This window comes from Camellia sinensis, chromosome 1, assembly GCF_055761805.1.
Source record: "Camellia sinensis isolate YWXY chromosome 1, ASM5576180v1, whole genome shotgun sequence".
NCBI lineage: Eukaryota > Viridiplantae > Streptophyta > Magnoliopsida > Ericales > Theaceae > Camellia > Camellia sinensis.
The window spans coordinates 192,575,890-192,595,161 of NC_138961.1; the positions used below are offsets into that span (position 1 = coordinate 192,575,890).

At 33.2% G+C, this 19,272-nt stretch overlaps 2 pseudogenes across 1 annotated transcript; one reads left to right on the top strand and one right to left on the bottom strand.

Moving 5' to 3' along the window:
* The first annotated feature begins 54 nt into the window (after positions 1-54).
* On the top strand, positions 55-526 carry LOC114268438 (ATP-dependent zinc metalloprotease FTSH 6, chloroplastic pseudogene; annotated as a pseudogene).
* Positions 527-993: 467 nt separating this feature from the next.
* Positions 994-5,872, bottom strand: LOC145800991 (putative metal-nicotianamine transporter YSL7; annotated as a pseudogene). The gene is made up of 6 exons (XR_014341737.1): positions 4,965-5,872; positions 3,569-3,810; positions 2,772-2,869; positions 2,520-2,654; positions 2,244-2,436; positions 994-2,145 (listed from the first exon to the last, which is right to left on the bottom strand). The product of XR_014341737.1 is annotated as a putative metal-nicotianamine transporter YSL7 (transcript).
* Between the last annotated feature and the right edge of the window lie 13,400 nt (positions 5,873-19,272).

Sequence of the window (19,272 nt, forward strand, 5' to 3'; positions counted from 1 at the left end):
TTGTTCAAAAAAATTCGGAAGTAAGGGTAAGAAGTGACATTTTAGAGAGTAAGGATGATGCCAGTGTTATTTCAAAAGAATCCAAGGGGTGTTAGAGTAATTTATCCTTAAGAAAATGGTTCAATTTGAATATTGTCATACTAGTAAAGATTTCATTCCAAGATCCATTGTTTGAAAGATATGATTAACTTGGTCGAAACTTAAGCAGGTTACTGTTGGACTACCTAATGTAAGAGGAAGAGAAGAAATATTAAAAGTACATAGCAAGAACAAGAAGCTAGACAAGGATGTGTCTCTCAGTGTCATTGCCCTACGAACGCCAGGGTTCAACAGTGTTGATCTAATGACCCTTATGAACGAAGCAGCCATTCTTACTGGTCGGAGAGGCAAAGATAAGATTACATCAAAAGAGATTGATGACTCAATTGATCAGATAGTGGCAGGGATGGAAGGAACCAAGATGACAGATAGGAAAAGCAAGATTTTAGTGGCGTATCATGAAATTGGGCACACTATTTGCGCGTAAGTTCACCATCTTACACTTTGTTTTTTCTATTGCTTCATTTTTTGAACTTGAAAATTAATGACAAGAAAAGGGCAACTAGTTTCAAGGGAATGCCTTATGCTAACAGCAAGCCTTATTGTTGGGCCAAACCGCACTTAAGATCAACATTGTGATTTGCTATGTAGTACTTCATTACATTACGAGGACTTCCAAATCTCCTTCACATGTTGACATTCAGATTCATGTAGTACTTCATTACATTACGAGGACTTCCAAATCTCCTTCACATGTTGACATTCAGATTCATGTAGTACCTTTTTACATTACGAGGACTTCTAGATCTCCTTCAAATTTTGATCTCATTCCAAGTGGTTTGTGGGAATGAAATCTAGTTGTCTATCATTGATAGATACATATTATACATGTAAACAGACACACAGCTAGATTAAAAAAGGATAGAGGTGAGAAAGAAGTGGAAACAAAGAAGATGCTGAGAACATGAAACGTGAAGCTATATATAATTGCTGAACTAGTTGTTTAAGAAACTATCAACCCTTTGCATTGGCTGTCCTTGATAAAAATTTCATACAGATGGGCGGATTTACACCTGCCAACGCCAATATTGAACTGGGTAGAGTCCATATCCCATCCCCGCAAATCAAACCAGAAGCCACGGCAGGTCCAAATGCATCGGCCTTTTTCTTGTTTATCTTCTGCCAAACAAATAGTATGAAGCTTCCAACACACATATCGATAGCAAAGTATGTTCCAACATAGAAGGGTATTGCCATTGCCATGGGGATAGGGATAAACTTTGCTCTCTGCTTTCCTGCAGCGTCTCTAATGGCGTTGATAACGACAGCTATAATAAAGAACACATAGCAAAGGGTAAGGCAGTGCTTTGGCAAAGCTGAGAACCCTTCAACCCCCAAGATTGCCATGTTTCGATAGACAAGAGCATAAGGAGCGGGGTATTATGTTCTAGTGATTCCAATATCATGGAAAGCCTTGTAGAAGAGCCAAAACACACAAGGCAAAATGACACAACCCATTGTTGTTCCAATGACTTGGCTCACAAACATGGACCGTGGTGAAGCTAGGGTCATGTAATCTGTTTTGAAGTCCTGCATTAGGTCAGAGGCAGTAGAGACAATGTTTATCATGACCCCACAAGCTGCTAATCCAGCTAGAACACCACCATGGGACGATCCTGCCCATGCCCCAGTTGTGAAGATTGCTAACTTTCCATATGTGGATGCCAAGGACCAGTTAGTGAGCCCACAACCATAAGCATTGCAAAAGGCTAGTGTTGGCGCAAAGACATAAATAACCACGATGTAGTACCATTTGAGTTGATGGAAGATGTGTGGAAGCAGTGCAGTGGAGATAATGGCAATGCCAACATACCCAACAACTGCAAAGCAATCTGGGATTTCGTCTTTGAGAAAGAGTTGTGTTCGACGCTGATCATCATAGGACACAATAGGTTTTTTAGGGGGGTTAACACCACCAGCAACTGGGAGGACACTGCCTTCGTCTTTAACACAGAGTTGGCGATACAAACTGAATAGAGTAATACCAAGGACTTTGATAAAGTTGTAGAGGCCGTCACCAAGTATCAAGGCTATTCCTATAAAGACCTGTAGCAAATCAAGGATGAAAATTAAAAGGGTTAATTTAAAAACACTGGTTTAATTAACTTGGTCTGGATTTAGAAAAAGGAAAGAAAGTGACCTACCCTATAACCTTGCAGGCCATGGAGGCTTGATTGGCTAAGGTCTGCAGGTTGCCACCAATGGCCCCTTTGGTTATATATAAGTGGCCACATTATACCCCATGAAAGGATTTGTCCAAGTAGCAAAGATACGTTGATTAGGTGTGGACAGATCATCCCAACGCCGACATAAGTTGCAGAGAAATCAAAGTAAAACCTAGGTTTACAAAAAGAAAAAAAAAAAATGTGAATGGAGAAGTAAATTAATTTTGTATTGTATCATTACAATCAAAGCTGTACCTGTTTTCAAAAGCTTTGAGACCTAATGTAGGGAAGCTTGAAAATCCATACTTATCCCCTGCAGTATAGAACCATTGGAAGAATCCCCACAAGAAGCTGTAAGAGAAGAACTTTCCCAGAGCTCTGACTTGTTTCCTAGAATGAAAATTGATGATGAGAAGATACAACGAGAGAATCAAATTCAACTTGCTTTGATCAATTTTGTTCATTTCTTAAGACTGAATGATGAAGTAAATTTGATAAAGGACTTACTTTGCTAGCTTGGCTCCTTGAGGAGTGTGGAAGCTGTTGATAAGGTGAGCAGTTGCAGTCCCACTTGGATAAATCAGTTTGAAGTCTAAGATCATTATCTGAAACAGATTGCATATGTGAGTTTTACAAGAAAGGTGACAAAAAAAACATGGAGATTTGCTTCCATTGCCCATGCTTGTTTGGTAGAAGAGAGGTCCCTACTAGCCGGCATGAGATCGTCTGTCCCTAAACTTTCTGTCTCCATCTCTAATTACTGCATTCACAGCTATGTAATCGTATCTTGAGATTCCAGTATTTTGGAAATGTATTAGAGACGAAGAAACATAAATTTTAAGGACAGAGGATCTTGACCCTACTAGCAATGGTTTATAAACATAACTTTCTGTTTTCCACCTAGTCCAAAATATTGATAGGGTAAATTACATTGATTACCTCCAAGGTTTGGAAAAAAACAATATAATAGGTCTCATAAATCTTAATTACACTGACTTCTTTTTAGTAAGGTTAAAGCAAACAGAATTAATGCAAGTAATAGATTGCGGAAAAATCAAAGGTAAAAATACATCGATTTAAAAGAAATGATAATAATATTTTCATCTACACGACTTAAGGAATGATGGATAGTGTTATATAAAATAAACATTACGAAAACATAGTGTAGTTATGTCAACTTTGTGAAGCTTGATGTATTTTTTACAACCTTGAGAGTAATTAGTGTAATTTACCCATATTTTGATTAAAAAAAAAAAAAATCATATACACATCAAGATAATGAGTTTAGGAATGCATGCATGTACCTTTCTAAGAGGCACTAAGAAAAAAGTCCAAGAAAGCTGACAATAAAAAGAAATCCAATCATCCAAATTCTTTATATTCTGCGCATCATTAGTTCAGTTGACTGTTTGGCAATTTTTTCACTCAGGCCAAAAAGGCAAACTCCCAAAGCCTCCTGCTTGTTTCAAATTTCAAGAAAAATAATATGTTAACAGTTGGATGTTGGAAGGTGATCCATGAACAGATACAAATATAGACACAGATACTTAGGCCCCGTTTCGTTGGATATAAAATAGAGGATATAATATGATGTGAGATTTAGTCAGGATATATAATGAATAGGATATAAATATTGGATAGTATATCCCTCTTGTTGACTTGATATATAAGATTGGATATATGTTATGCATGTTTGTTTTACAAAATATATTGTGGGATATAACAAGCAATTTCCAAGATTGCCCTCATAATATTATATTATATTAAATTAAATTAAATAATATTATATTATATTAAATTCAAAATTTATATTAAATTAAATTCAATAATATTATATTAAATTAAATTAAATAAAATAATATTATATTATATTCAAAATTTGTATTAAATTAAATAATATTATATTAAATTAAATTAAATTCAATAATTATATTATATTAAATTAAATAATATTATATTATATTATATTAAATTCAATAATATTTATATTAAATTAAATTCAATAATTATATTATATTAAATTCAAAATTTTATATTAAATTATATTATATTAAATTCAATTCAATAATATTATATTAACTTAAATTAAATTAAATAATATTATATTATATTATATTATATTCAAAATTTGTATTAAATTAAATAATATTATATTAAAGTAAATTAAATTCAATAATATTTATATTAAATTAAATTCAATAATTATATTATATTAAATTAAATAATATTATATTATATTAAATTCAAAATTTTATATTAAATTATATTATATTAAATTAAATTCAATAATATTATATTATATTAAATTCAAAATTTGTATTAAATTATATTATATTAAATTAAATTAAATTAAATAATATAATATTATATTATATTAAATTCAATAATATTTATATTATATTAAATTCAATAATATTAAATTAAATTCAATAATTATATTATATTAAATTCAAAAAAATATATTAAATTATATTATGTTAGATAGAAAAAAGGGTAAATTGGACTTTTTATATCATATCCCCACCAAGGGGATATGATATAATGGGGGGGTGTGGTATTGTATATCCTCCACTTTTGGGGGATATACAATCCCACCGGATATTATATCCCCTTCAAAAAAAATTTGCAAACATGAGATATATGGACCCCACCAGATATAATATCTAATCCCAATCTTTATATCCCCCAATCAAACAGGGCCTTAGAGTATTAATTAAACTTGAAAAATAATTCAATTTATAATTTAAACATTATTCTACACACCCAATGTTCTTTTTGTCAATCATAAATCATTACATCACAAATGTCAAAAATATTTAAGTTAGTAATGAAATGAATATATTATCCCCCAAAAACACAAAATAATTACAAGTTAAATGGTCCCTGATTCTCTCTTGCCATCGGGGAGGGAAGAGGGTGGGTGGTGTCACGGATGAATAAAGAGTGGGGGACGACTAGGAGAGTGAGAGAGGAAGGAGAGGGGCCGTAGGTGGCGGTAGTGGGCAGTGGACAAGTGGTGGGGGGTGTGGTGGGTGTCGAGAGAAATGAAGAGGTTGAAGATGGGGATAGTTTTGGTGAGTATAGACAAATAATAATAAGAATAAGAATAAATTTGTTGAGTGGTGTAAAAAACAAAATGTGGATGCAAGCGAGTAGTCAGCATTTGGATCATTGGATAAGTATCTTTGAGAACCAGAAGGAACCAACTTGTTCACCATTTCTCCCTTTCCTTTTCTTTCATGAAAAAACATATGAAATATTTAGTCATCTTGACATCATCCTCATCAGAAGTTGATCCACTTGTGAGGCTTATGTTTGCTCTCTTACTTTTACTCATTCCCATTGCTCATCTAGGTGTTGACCATTGACAATTAAATCTTCATGTAAGGTCGAATAAAAAAAAATTGAGATCGTAATTTAATTAAAATTATGGATAAAATTATGGATCAATTTTAATGTGTTACGAATTCAGTTATGTAAGACTTAATTTTTTTATTTTGTCATTGTAAATAAATTGTGAGATTTAAATTATGAATCTCTTTAACATTTTTTAAAATTCAATAATACAATAACAGTGTAGAAAACACAAATAAAATTCACATAAACATGAGACAAAGGGATCAACTCTTATGTGCATTTCATAACACAAGGATTGTTGTTTATCACTCGATATGAACATAGCACAAAAGATAATATTCTATCTTGTTTATCACTCAAAGTTTGGCCATCCACCTTACTTCATAATTTATAAATTTCTAAAAATTATATATGTGGGGATGTATTTTCTTAATACCAACACGTGGCATGGTGACGCCGACGTGTCAGCCGAGGTGCCACGTGCCCTGGTAGTCAAGCCGAGGTAATCTCGGAGAAGCCGAGGTCATCTCCGAAGATATCGGAATCCGAGATAAGGGGCAAGAGTCCTAAGGCATGGAGGGGACTGAACCAAGATAAGGATAAAACTCTCAAGGAGTTTATCTTTATCACTTAAAAGAGTCCAGAGTAAACAGTGAATTAGAGTTCATAGAAGTCATACTTCTAGTGAGACTTGGATTGAGTATATTATAAAAGAGAGGCACCCCGTGGGTCTAAGGTATGTAATTTATACTTTGAGTATTCAGTTTAGTACTTGATTATCTTTGAGAAACATACTGACTTGATCGTCGGAGTGCCCCCGGGTGGAAGAACCACCGCCGGAGCTTTTTCTTTCTGTTTCAGGTTGCTTAAGCCATCTATTCTGCTTGTGCTCTCCAGCTGATCATTAGACGGGCAGCGTGGTCAGATTTTCACCCACACAATATACTATCTTGTTTTCTAGTCAAATAAATAAATATCGTAAAGACACCTACTAAAGTGTTCTAATCAATAATTTCAGTCCATTTGATAGTAATAAGACCCACGTTTCTTCCACGATTGAGTCCGGAATATTAAAGTAATTTTTTTTTTTTTTTATTTGAAAGCAATGCAATCAATTAACTTTTGTTTTAAATATTATTAAAACTACAAGTCTTGGTTTATAAATTTATTCTTCATTAACTAACATTTTTTGGACCATTAAGTCCTATTAAATTTTTAACAATCGGAATTATTCTTCAAACAATGATTGTTTATCATTTATGATTATCCATAAAAGAACATGATAATTTGACATTTATTATGATTTTTAAAATTTTAAAATATCAACTTTCAATTTGAAAAAACTAAAAAATAAAAAAAAAATTATGTGCAAAAAAATGTTTTTTTTTTGAAAAAATTGAATTATTTTTTTGTGCAAAATTGAAAATTTTGTGTCTATAAAAAGTATGATTCAAAATTTTAAAAAAAAATTAAAAATGAAAATATTGATAATGTTCTCAGTTTTAAAACTGAAAAAAATTAATAATATTCTTAGTTTTATTCAATAAAAGCTATCACCATGGCCTATTTTGGCAACTAAGAAAAAAATCATTTTATTGACTTATTTGAATTATAGGTTTGTTTTGAGAAGTAGATTAAAAATAAATTTTTAAATTTTTTTTTAAAAAATGCATAAAAAAAAAGAGATGATGTAATTCAAAACAAGTTAAAAACAAAAAAGTGACTTTTAATTAAGTTTCCAAAACAGTCTATATTATTATTTTTTATTTTTTTTACATTTTTAAAAAAAATTAAAATTACCAAAATAGCCATGCATTTGTAGTCGTACTAAAGATGGCAACAGCGACCAACTTGAATTGAATTCATTGGCATGAATGATTAGACCCAAGCTTTTAAAAATTGGATCGGACCGGCCGGTTCGACCGGTTGAATCGTCGACCGGTCGGGGTTCTGGTCCAGATACACTCACTGAACCGTTTGAGATAAAAAAACCCGGCCTATTTTGTGAGAATCGGAAAAATCGGCGGTTGAACCACTGAACCGGTCAACCCAGGGATAGTTCACTAGGTCAAAAAAATTGAATTTTTGTTTTTTTTTCCTTTTTTTTAATTATTTCTTTCTTTTCTTCTTTCTTATTATATATATATATATATATATATATATATATATATTATATAAGAAAATTTAAATTGAAAACTCTCTTTTAAGGGTCTCCTCTTGTAAGAAATCCCATTGAAAACTTGAAATTATTGTGAAAGTCTCTACCTATTTATAAGAAAAAAATTCTTTGAAAAAAACTCAAGAAATCTATGTGGGATTCAATCAAATTTATTGGAGGGAAACTTAAAATTTTGGTATCCCTCCAAAATTTTTGTTCTTCTTTTAATCAAATTATTTGAATTAAAATCATATGGAGGGAATATTGAATATTTGATTTCTTTTTCCAAACTTAAAATCTATATAATAAAGCAGGATAGTTTTTGAATTTGTCCTACATACATTTGTCCTACTAGGACATTTGGACGGTTCAGATCTATTTAAACTATGTAACAACGGTTGAGATATATTTTTCAAAAAATATCCTACATATACATTTTCTATTTTCTCGCTTCTCTCTCTCTCTCTCTCTCTGTCCCTCTCTCTTACTTTTTCCTTTTCTCACCCATTCTTCCACGATCCCATGTAGGAATGGCAACGGGGCGGGGCGGGGCCGGGGATCACCCTCCCCGTCCCCGATCCCCGATGGTGGAAATCCCCCCCGTCCCCGGCCCCGATCCCCGACGGGGAGCCTATATCAGCCCCCACCCCCGCCCCCTAACGGGGATCGGGTTTCCCCGACCCCGATTAATCCCCGGCCAAAAAAAAAAAAATAGATACAACAAATTCATTCATCATCAACAACAACAACGTAGAGAGAGAAATCTGATGCTCAAATGTAAATAAAAAAAAAAATTCAAATCTAATAAATTTGTTCATCACCATAACAGATCTGATGAGCTCAAAAAAAAAAAAAAAAAAAAGATCTAACATATATATATAACAAATCTAATATATATATATATATATAACAAATCGAGAGAGAGAGAGAGAGGAAGACTGCTGCAAACAGTGGTGAGTTGTGGTGGCTCAATCGGCGGAGAAGGGAGATCGGCGGAGGAAGGAGATGAGGGCGATCGACGAACGAGGGAGAGGAGGGAGATCGGTGGACGAGGGAGAGGAGGGAGATCGGTGGATGAGGGACAGGAGGGCCATCGGCGGAGGAAGGAGAGCTCGATCGGCGTTTGTGAAGGTTTGAGAGAGAGAGAGATGAGAGACAGTGAGTGTGTGACTGTGTGATGTGAGTGAGGGTCAGCCATATATGTATATATTATAATAACTTTACCTAAACATATAATATAATATATATATATATATATATTATAATAACATACATACTACAGTACCTAAACATATAATATAATATATATATATATATATATATTATAATAACATACGGGGATCAATCGGGGATTAAACGGGGCGGGGCCGGCCGGGGCCGGGGTGGGGGAATTTATCCCCGTCCCCGGCCCGAAAATTATCGGGGATTTAATTTTTAATACCATCCCCGGCCCTATGGGGATAATTTTCGGGAAAAAACCGTTCCAATCGAGGTCGGGGGATCGGGTCCCCATCAGGCCGGGTTTAAATTGCCATCCCTAATCCCATGATCCCACATTTCTCTCTCTTTTCTTTTTATTTTTTTTTCCCATTTTTATTTTTCTCTCTATTTGTTTTTATTTTATTTTATTTTCTCCTTTTTGTTCACTTAATTTTATTCATATTATATGAAAAAGTCTATGATCTTAGAATTAGGAGCTAGATTTTATTGTGTGTAATGGAGATTAAATTAATGAATTTTATAGTTCGCAAATTAAATGAATTTGAACAATTAATTATTGTTTTTAAATATATTGAATATCTGATAGATTTCATAAATTTAGACCTTATATGAATCTTCAACATCTATATAATAAAGCAGGATGATTTTTGAATTTGTCCTACACACATTTGTCCTACTAGGACATTTGGACGACTTAAATCTATTCAAACTATAAAACAACGACTGCGATATATTTTTCAAAAAATATCCTACATGTACATTTTCTATTTTCTCGTTTCTCTCTCTCTTACTTTTTCCTTTTCTCATCCATCCTTCCATGATCCCACCATCCTCTCTCTCTTTTTTTTTTTTAAAATTTTTTTTTTTCTCTCATTTTTATTTTTCTCTCTATTTGTTTATTTTTTTTTTATTTTCTCCTTTTTGTTCACTTATTTTTATTCATACTATTTGAAAAAGTATGCGATTCCAGAATTAGGAGCTAGATTTTACTGTGTACAGTGGAGATTAAATTAATGAATTTTATAGTCCACAAATTCAATGAATTTGAACAATGAATTATTGTTTTTAAATATATTGAATACCTAATAGACTTCATAAATTTAGACTTCTTATAATCTTCAATATCTATATAATAAAGCAAGATGGTTTTTGAATTTGTTCTACACACATTTGTCCCACTAGGACGTTTAGACAGCTTAGATCTATTCAAACTATGAAACAACGGCTGAGATATATTTTTCAAAAAATATCCTATATGTACATTTTCTCTCTCTCTCTCTCTCTCTCTCTCTCTCTCTCTCTCTCTTTTTCATTTTCTCACACATCCTTCCATGATCCCTCATTCATCTCTCTTTTCTTTTCTTTTTTTAATTTTTCTCTCTATTTGTTTATTTTTTTAATTTTTTCTTTTTTGTTTAATATATTTTACACATATTTTCATACAATGTATGCCCGTAATACACTAGAACATTATGCGCATCTATACAATTTCTATATAATTATATAAACAAAAGCAATATTGTATGTATGCCTGTAAAAATTGTAATTATATTAGGCACATCTATCTATCTAGCTATATATTATACAAGCAAAAGTAAGTTTTCGTGAGAAGTTTTGCGAGAACTCCAAAATTTTATAATAAATTTTTGATTTTATCAAATTAAAAAATAAATTTAAATAGTGTTGGGATTACAATTATATTTTAATTCTAACATTATTTATACTGTGCCTTTAGGTACAGGCATACGCTAGTTAATAATATTTTAAAACATATTTTTATATTTTTAGTAAAAAAAGTATTAGGAGAAATATTTAAGATTATTTAATTTTTTAAATTATAATTTTATTACTTATATTTTTATTTAAATATATTTATGACATCACGGTTCGAATCCGGTTCAACCCGACGGTTGAACCAGTGACCCGTACCAGATCATTTTTCCGATTCACTCACTGGTCCGATTTTTAAAACATTGATTAGACCACCGCCACCAACTACCACTAATTTTTTTCTATTAATTTATTCACAGTTTATACGTGGTAAAATTATATTGGAGTATCGGTAATCTTGGGTTTTGCAGTTGGGGCCCAGCCAACAAATTATTGATATTTTATTTTTTATTTTTTAAAAAGGAGCAGCTTGCCTCCTGTCCAAGATCGGATTGGGCGGTGCTGTTTGGTTCGTGAGGCTCATCACGAGTCCCGTTTTGATAATTTAGAACTCATCGAGTATTATATGCCTATAAAAAATCACGTTGATCGGATATTGATAGGTATCTCATCGAATCAATTTTTTTGTCAACCGCTAATTTGTTCACCGTCCATTTTTTTATATACAAAACTGATTTGATCACATAACTATTGATATCCGATTAATGTGATTTTTTATAGACATATAGTACTCGACAAATTTTACACATTCAACGGTTTAGATTATCAAAACGGGGATCCGTGGTGAGCCCCCACGGACTGAACATCACTGTCCAATTTGATCTCGAACTGGAGGCAAGCTGCTTCCTTTTTAAAAACCTTATTCTGTTGCGTAATTTTTTTTTTCTTTATATAATGAATCTCCATTATCACATATAGCCTTCATTTGGAATATGGGTTGATTTTTTGAATTTTTGACTTTTTAACTTATTTGGGTTAACCTAAAAAAGTGCACTTTTTTTGTGTGCATAAATACACTTATTTGGGTCACATCAATAAACATTTATCAACATCTATCAACACCTCCACTCTATTTTTCTAACAACTTTCTCTACTTTTCTACACATCTTTTTTTTTATATAAAAAGTCAAAAAGTACACTTATTTGGAACAACCCAAACCACCCCTTAGTTTGGGACTAAAAAGTATCATTTAAAAAGGGCTTTTTAGCTTTTTTTGATTTTTGTGAGAGAAAAAATGAAATGATTATGATTTGAGTGTGACATTTTATCTTATTAGACTAAAAAGTCTATTTGGTCTTTTTGTGGCTAAAATAGCCCAAACCTAACCCATCTGTGAGACACACTTCCAAACATGTTCCATTATTTTTATACTAGAACACACTTTGGATATTTGGAAAGCATACGATTCCATCATTTAAAAGACGCATGCAATGCATTATAAATTTGAATAAAATAACTTGGGATCTAATGATAAATGAAAAATAATATAGATTTACACCTACTAAAAGTCAATACTTTTTTAGACCTTAAAATTCATATTATGTTTTATATTTTTATTAACATTAAATGAAATATCCACACATAAAATTACTTATTTTGCGCCACCAGGACGCCAAGCCTTACTGTTAGGTCAAACTGCCTGATAGGCGAGGCTAGTGCTAGTGGGTAGTCACACATCATTACAACAATTTACACATTTTGCGACCACTTTTGCCGACCAAAAAAATTTTGGTCCCAAAAAAATGGCATTTGGCTACCAAATGTTAATTAGTCGCTAATGATCATTAATTTTGGCGACCAAATATTATTTGTCGCAGAAGGTTATATTTTGGCGACCAAAAAATGAGTTGGTCGCAGAAAGTGGTATGCTTTTGCCGACCAACAACAAATTTGGTCGCGGAAGGTCACATATTTTTTGGCGACCAAAAATTTGGTCGCCAAAAACTTATTTTCAGCAACCAAAAAAAAATTAGTCGCCAAATTTGTACTTTTAGCGACTAATATTTTAGTCGCCGTTGATTGAGATTTGGCGACTAAAAAGGTTTGTCGGCGAAGGTACTTTTTCTGCGACTGATATGGTCTTTTGGTCGCCAAACGTTTGGGAGGGAAATTTGATTTTTAGTGGGGCGGGAATTGAAATTTTTTTGCGACAAATAAATTTGGTCGCCAATTTTAAAACGACGTCGTTTGGTACCATGAAAGCAGAAAAAAAAAATTAAAATAAAAAAAGCCCTAATCTCCCTTATCTCTATCTCGCTCTGTGTCTCGGTCCGCCCTCTCCCTCTCTGTGTTCTTTCTCTCAATCGGTGCCCACTCTCTCTAGCTCACCGAAGTCCCTCACCACCGTTGCTCACATCTCTTCATCGGAATCCTCCACCGGAAAATCAACAGCCACCGAAGCTAATACGACGCCCAAGGACTGTAACAAGAGCGATAGCAGCATTATCGGTAGCATCAGTAGTAACCTAAGCAGCGCTAGTATTAGAGTATTGCCGGATATGGCTTTTGGTAATGGGAATCCGATGGATATCGATGAAGATCTGCACAGCAAACAGCTAGCTGCGTACGGACACGAGACTATGAGGCGGCTCTTCACCTCTAACGTCCTTGTCTCCGGGATGCAAGGCCTCGGTGTCGAAATTGGTAGGACTTTTGAACCTTGCTGGTTGTTAATTTTGTGTAATTTTAGTGATGGATTGCGTGATTTTGAACCTAGAGTAGTTTTTGACATTTGATTACGGAGTTGCATATTCTTAACTTGTGCATATTTTTTACATTTTTATTCAGATCATTCTTCATTTAGAGAATGGTCTAAATAAAACTTTTGAGATCACTAAATTTACCGTTGTCGAATGGAAGTGTGTCATGTTTCAAAACGTGCATACTAATATATAATTTGCTAGGGTATTAGTATTTTTTGGGAACACAAATTTAGACCCTATGCCCATTCACCCTACTGATTCGTATTTATTTGTTTGTTAATCTAACAGTTTATGTTATTTGATTTTTGGTTTCTTTCCGAAAAGGAATCTATATATAGTTTTTTTGTTTTCTGTGTGGTTATGTTGAACTCTCATATTAGAATTAAGTGTGTGATTTTCTACAATTCAACGTTTTCCTCTATATATGCATCAAACTGTTAATATTTTTCCAACTTGTGTCAGGAATTTGACTAAGATATTAGTAATAATAACAACAAACAGTTATGAAAAAACAATTTTAATAGAGTTGTGTTCCTTATTTATTTAAATTATGGGTTTTTTTATATTAAAAAAAAAATGGGCACTAGCAATGGGCATGAGATCGTGCACCTTGCGCGGCCATCTTAAGAGTATATATTAGTTACTGAACTTTGCCAATTTGATTGAGAAACTTAGTTCTGGGTTTGATTCTAAAGGTAAAGATTTTGGTTATCTGATTTAGAATTTCTCTTAACTCTTGAGCTTCATCGTTGATGCTCACAACTGATGAACCACATGCTTAATTAAATGTTGTATATAAATACCATAAAATATTATTTTATGTTTAGTTGTAAATACCACATGCTTAGTTGTGTGCTCTGTAACACCGTATCAAATTTTGGAATTAGTTCCTCTGGTACTTGCAATACATGTTGGTTGAAATGTTATGAGAATATAGCTGTTGGCATTTTTTGCTGTGGGCTTTTATGCAAGATCAGCACAGTTTTAGTTTTCCCATCACATATTTGAAATGCAAGTTCCATTTTTTGTTTTGCTTGGGTGGTTCTCTTGGATGGCATTACAATGCGTGGTTGTGCAGGAATTTCAATCCATGGGCATTTCATGTCGCAACTGATAAAACTGTATATATTGTTTCAGTGAAGGAATAATGCATGTAATTTCATAACCCAAAAAGTGCTCACACTTGTTTCTAATGATCTCTCATCTTTAAACTGTCATTTTCCTTTTCTTTCTTCTTTATTTTTATTTTTTAAAGATGGGGAGCTTTAAGAAATCTTTAAGTCAATTTCAGAGAGAGGAAATAAAATATGAATGAGATCCCTAAATCATAGGATTACCATCACTTGCATTAAGGTTTAAACATTTAATTTTATCTAGGTGGAGATGGGAGGTTGATGGGGTTATGCTTAAAGGAGCTTAAATTTCCTTTTTAAACTAACCATTGCCCTTAAAGCTTCTTCTAAAAGTACAAACTTGCAAAATTTGCTGCATCATTCATTTTGAAGCGTGGTTCAGAAAGCCCAAGAGATCATAAAGTTTGTTCACATTTGCATAGTTGAAGGGATAGCCCATAGGCGTGATAGCGTAGCAATGGCTTTCTCCTAAAATTGTTTTGAGGGTTATGGATCTTGATGTCATTGGTTAATGGATGATTTTTAAAGTCCTGAAAGTGTGAAAGAGACCTTAAAAGTTTGTTTGAAATTTTTGGACGGGAAGGGAAAGAAAACATCTATTAGTATTTTTGATTGACTACCATAATTTTTCGAAAAGGCTTCATTAATGAGTATTTCTATAACCATATTTCAAGAAAAGAAGATGGATGAATAAGGAGTTGGAATTTTTGATGGACTACGATAAGTTTTCTATCTGAAAAACTGATCTAGAAGAAGTAATATTTTTCTAATTTCTTTGAACTGGATAATAAAGCTTAGAACTGTCTATGTGTTTGACCATGCTTATATTTGGCTTGATTCTTCTAGTAATCAGATTTTGATATGAAGAACTCTGATAGATGGTCTAGTGGAGGTGGTGGAGAGGAAGCAACACAGGATAATAAAAAAACAGGGAGTCTAGAGCTAGAAAAACATGTACTTTTTGCCATTGATGCATTTTGATGCAAGTTTTTTTAAAAAAATTAGTGAGAATGGAGATATAATTCATTATACAAGATATAGTTTTACAAAGAAATTTGCAATAGAAATTATCCCTTTTAGTATCTGTCCTGTTTAAGTATTGATTAGATTCATGACTTGATTTTTCTGCTCTAGAAATTTTTAGTTCACACATTAATTCTCAAGTTGTAGAATGACTCTTATGTTTTCCAGTCAACATATTACAAAATCAAGGGACAGCCAGGGGACTTAAGCTAGGGAATTGATCTGCTGTTTTCTTACCATTGGAAGCTGCTAGATGGCAGAGAAAGCATGTGTAAAGCACCTTCAGAAGGAATATAGAGCCCTTTGTAAAGTATGTCTTATTTCCTTTATATGTTTGCCAACTATAATGACCATAATCTATTATATATTATTCTCCCTTAGAACTTTAGTTTTTCTTTCCATTCTGCTTTCCATCTAACGTTATGAAAAACCATCCTCTGGTTTATAGTTCAATTTCCTGTAGGACAGTGCTATTTGTGCTTCACTTCTTTATGGTTCTGTACCCCCTCTGCTTTATTGATTTTCAACCTGCACTTATTATGTGGAAAGTGGGACTATCGCTTGGTGCAATGGTGATAATGCGGAGAGCATGAAGCTGAAGTTGGGTTGTTTGAAAACTTTTTTCTTCTTTGTGGTTAAAATTATGTTTCAATTTCTTTTGCTCTGCAACTTTTCCTGCTCTGCAAAATTTGTGGCCATCAACTTGTCCTTTTGACTTTGCTTCTGTGCAATGCTTATTGTATTGTGTTATGTCCTGCTCAGTATGTTGCTCAATGTTTGGTATGTCAACAAGTGAAAGTTGAACATCAGAGACCTGCAAGTAAGTTACAACCTCTTCCTATTCCCGAATGGAAATGGGAACATATTACCATGGATTTTGTGACAGGGTTGCCTAGGACCCAAGGTGGTAACAATGCTATTTGGGTTATCGTTGATCGATTGACCAAATCCGCTCACTTTCTAGCTTTTAAGGTAGGGTTCTCCTTAGAGAAGTTTGCAAAATTGTATATCAAGGAGATTGTGAAGTTGCATGGTATTCCGGTGACCATAGTGTCTGATAGAGATAGCAGATTTGTATCTATGTTTTGGAAGAGTTTGCATACAGCTTTGGGCACTAGTTTGAATTTTAGCACTGCCTTTCATCCTCAAACTGATGGACAGTCAGAGAGAACTATTCAAACCTTGGAAGACATGTTGAGGGCTTGTGTTATCGATCTTGGAGGTTCTTGGGATGAGCATTTGGCCTTAGTGAAATTCTCTTATAATAACAGTTATCATGCGAGCATTCAGATGGCACCATATGAGGCTTTATATGGACGAAAGTGTAGATCACCTATTTGTTGGGATGATGTGGGTGAAAGGAAGTTGTTAGGGCCTGAGATTGTGCAACAAACAGTGGACAAGATTAATCTTATTAGAGAGCGACTTCGCACGACACAAAGTAGACAGAAAAGTTATGCAGATAACAGGAGACGTGATTTTGTGTTTGGGGTTGGAGACCATGTATTCCTTAAGGTGTCTCCTATGAAAGGAGTAATGAGGTTTGGTGTTCATGGTAAATTGAGTCCTAGATTTGTTGGGCCATTTGAGGTTTTAGATCGAATTGGTGAGGTAGCTTACAGACTTGCCCTACCACCTTCACTAGTTGGAGTTCATAATGTTTTTCATGTCTCAATGTTAAGGAAGTATATACCGGATCCTAGTCATGTGATTGATCATGCACCATTGCAGTTTAAGGAGGATTTGACATATGAGGAACACCCTATACGAATTGCTGATAGGAAGGAACAGGTTTTGAGGCGTCGAGTCATTCACTATGTTAAGGTTCAATGGAGTAATCACTCGGAAAGAGAAGCTACTTGGGAACTTGAGGATGAAATGAGACAAAAGTATCCACAACTTTTTGAGACTCCAGGTATGTCAAATTTCGAGGACAAAATTTCTTTTAAGTGGGGAAGAATGTAAAATCCAAATTTTTATGTGTAGAATTATTTTTGGATAAAGTAGTAATTAAATTAATTTATATGGGTCATTTTAGTAACATCAAGGAATTAGTTATGAGGTGGTTTTTTTTAAAATTTTTATTACTTAGATGGTTAAGTTTGTAATTTTGGGAGATTGGGCTATAGGCCCACTTGGGCTTTAGGTCTTGGAAACATAGAAGCACAAACAAATAGAGGTATTGACAATTTAGTGGCTGCTGCGGCAGATCTAGCAATAGAGAAAAAAAAAAAAAAAAGAGAGAGAAGAAGAAGAAGAAAAGAAAAGAAAGAAGATTCATAGATTCGTGACTTTGATCTAATCATCTCTTGGAGGTAAGATTTATGGTACTCCTAACTATTTCTTTAGACATAGTATCTTATATGTGGATTGGGTGTATGTATTTTGGGGTTTTGGAATTTACTTGTAGACTATAGGATTAGATTATTACATTATAAAGAAAAGAATGATAGATGCATCATGGTGATCAATAATAATTGTTTGTGGTATAATATTTTATTAGGTTTGTGAGATTGAGGTGGATCTTGGTAATTTGAGATTAGCTTGGGAAATATTATTTTAGCTGTTTGATGTAAGTAATCCTCTATCACTGTTGGTTCATTTTTTTTATTCCTATCGAATCGTTTAAAATCATAAATATTTATTTATAGCCTTCATGTTCTCTTAAAATAAAATATGGGTCAAGTATAAAACAACATTGAATATTATTATGAAAATTATTTGAATATTTGGTGAAACTATTCTGAAAATTGTACTAATCGTTTATTCTGAAAATATCAAATGTTTTATTTAAAAGTTGTGTATTGTTTGAATTTTGAACATCACTCTAGTCTGACTATGATTTGGACCCTAGCCAATGGGGGTTATTTATTGGCATAGAAACTAGTTTCTTTTGGGGCTTTACCACCGGCCTATGTGTGGTTCTGGGCCTTGTCACGGGCTATGTGACCGTAGTCAATAAGACTTTGGTTTTGTGAATCAAATCATTGAACCATCTGAATATCGAACCATCGATTTGAACAATGAATTACTTTGAATTATCCTGTTGGCTTTTCATTTAAAATGTATTGTACATTGTTTATTTTTAGTTACGAAACCATCTTACAAAATAATTGTTCATTTATTGAACTGAATAAAAATTTATATTTATTGATTATCGATTTATTTATTTATTTTTTTTATGCTTGATCCAGCTGGCAGTGATGGTTGGTTATTTACTAGGCTGTCTAGCTTACCCTTATTTTATTTTTTTTCAGATTCTGAAGAGTAGAGCTGCGCGGGATTTTTTTTTTTCATATGGGAGTGCCGAGAGTAGGACTATGATTTAAGTACTTGGATTATTTGTTTTGTTAATGGATTTTATTAGTGGACTTGGTGGATAATTTCATATGATAAGAATAATCAAGTTTTTTTTTTTTTTTTATGGATTTTAGTATTATGATAATTAAGGATTTGATTGGAGTATTTTACATTGTTAGTTATGTGTTGGACTCTTAGCCTTGCATGCTCACTTAAATGAGTGTGCGGCGTTGTCACGGAGCTTGGGACGTGACAGTGAGTAATTAGGTTGCTACACATCCAGGAGTAATGTTGGTTTGTAGGGGCTTGATTGCTCAGCTAGTTGTCTCTAACAAATCTGGCTGGATAACTTTTTTGATTAAGTTGCAGTTTTATTATGCCAGCTAGTTGTCTCAATATGATGTACATGTTTATAGGATTTAATTGATTTTTGCAAAGATAC